Genomic DNA, 2,237 nt, shown 5'->3' with positions numbered 1-2,237 from the left:
ACAAAAGAAATAATGCGATTTGTGCTGTTAATCTTCAATATATCTAGCTTCTTTAGGTATGTTAAATTTGAGGTTGCTTTTGCTACAATTGTCCAAAAGTTCTGATTCGATGCTAGAGACCTTTCTTCTTTAAAAACTAGTAAGAGCGATCATTTATGAAAGCAGCTTGAGGCGTTCAGGAGATCCTTAACATCTGCTAATCTGAAGAGGACAACAGGGTGATTCTAATCCCAAATGGATGGTCCAGCATTTTCAGTGGAGCAGCAAAATACAGGAACTGATAAAAGCCTGCATCATCTAGACCTCAGCAGTCAGAAATATATATGAACTAACAGAGTCATGTTAAGTCTTGCACTAAGCAATTAAGCCCATGGGAATATTCTATGAAGAAGTATTTTTAGCCAGTATTTAATATCTTCCATTTTCTTAAGTCATCCTTTGATACAGAAGTGTGGGGTTTTTTGTTTTTTTGTGGAGAGGTGTGCAGGGGTAACAAAACTTAAGGAATATTGGCTTATTCAATATATAGTCTGAGAGTAGGTGTGTAGAGGTATCTTACATGTTCAGGTTTTCTTAGTACATGAGAGAAGTCATCTGTAGAAAATCTCAGAAGAATATAGAGGAAAATTCTAAAGTAGAAGTCTGAAATATTTCAGACCTGAAACTTTTAAAAATATCTGTTTTAGACTTTTCTCAAGATTTTTTAGTTTTTTTTGTATTTAATTAGCATTTTTTTAACTCTTAGCTGAGAGATCTCATGTGTATATATAGAATGCTTGTATTTCTGAATTTGAGACCGGCTTTTTCAAAAACAAAATCTTATCTCAAAATATTGCTTCAGAATAAGCATTTCCACATTACTGTTGCATAAATTGTGTGTGAAGAGTTGGTGCTTCAGAGATGTCCAGCTATTTTAGTTTTGACCTTGATTTATGGTCAATTGTAAAGGTGAGTTGTGAGAAAGTACTAGGGGGGCAGGGAGGTGTGTGTAAAATTTTTCTTCTCTACATTTCAAGAGTAAAATAAGACTTTGCTTTGAAAACTTAATATATGATTTTTCTATTTCTTTGATGGGATGACTGAATATATTTGTCACTAGGAGTTTGAGTAATTCCGTAATTACATTCTAAATTCCTTTTCCATCTTTAAAATGCATTAATCTCCTTTTTGTCAATAGTTTCTAGGTCACATATCTGTCCAACATGCAAACTTAAAACATTTATGCAGGAAAAAAAGCAGCCCAACACCATATTTCTCTTTTTCTCTAAGTTCTGTAATTCTCAAAGTGGACTCTCAGTGAAGTAGACCAGGGGAAGGAATTTGAAGCTGCTCACTAAAAAAATTCCCTTTCTGTGCCCTGGCTACTAATCTTGTAGTGGGAACTAATCTAAACACTACCTCCTTTATTCAGAACTCCTTTCTGAAGGAGTTCAGAAATAATTCCTGTAATTTCCTATTATATCTGGACTATACCAGACGCTGGGATAGTCCTCAAGCTAACCATCTACTTAGGAGATGGATTACATGATTTCACTGAATATGAAATGGTAAAGTGGTGATCATCATAATTCTGATGTTCTGACATGAAAATCTGAGTGCCCCTCTCACTGAACTAGATGGGAATTAGTTACCTAGGTACTTTTTAGGATTTAGTCATTGGTATTTTACTCCCTGTCAACAGTACTTCTGTGAGCATATTATGTAATTCTGCTAGGCAATACTGCAAAACTATTTTATGGTTTTAAAACAGAACCCTCTATTGTGACATTTTTCATTTGTATTTTCATCACATTAACTTCTGGCAAAACCTGTTTATTTCACCTGTCAAAACAAGCTTGTGTGGCATACTTTGTATCAATGGACAAAAGTAACATCAATATTAAAAATGTATTTCCTGCTTTATTTCCTTAACTGAACCTATATTTTGGTTATAAATTAAGATCATTCTCCTAATTATGAGTTTAAATTCTAGTTTTTTAACAATGGTTTTAAAATGTTTATTTTTCTTAGAATTTATGAATATCTCTTTCTACATTTAGTAAATGCTAAAGTTGGAGATAAACAATATGGCAGCAGCTTTCTGGCAGACAATTGCATGCTATTCAAAAATAAACAAGAGCAAGCATCATTTCCAAACAGGATAAAAACTTATACTCAAAATGTGTAATTTCTTATGTGCTTGATAGAACTGGTAACTGATTCAACCAATTTAGTCAAACATGTAAACTTCAACTGTG

Source organism: Apteryx mantelli, chromosome 2, assembly GCF_036417845.1.
Source record: "Apteryx mantelli isolate bAptMan1 chromosome 2, bAptMan1.hap1, whole genome shotgun sequence".
In the NCBI taxonomy this organism is placed as follows: domain Eukaryota; kingdom Metazoa; phylum Chordata; class Aves; order Apterygiformes; family Apterygidae; genus Apteryx; species Apteryx mantelli.
The sequence above is the reverse complement of the archived record's forward strand: the minus strand, read 5'-3'. Positions refer to the sequence as shown.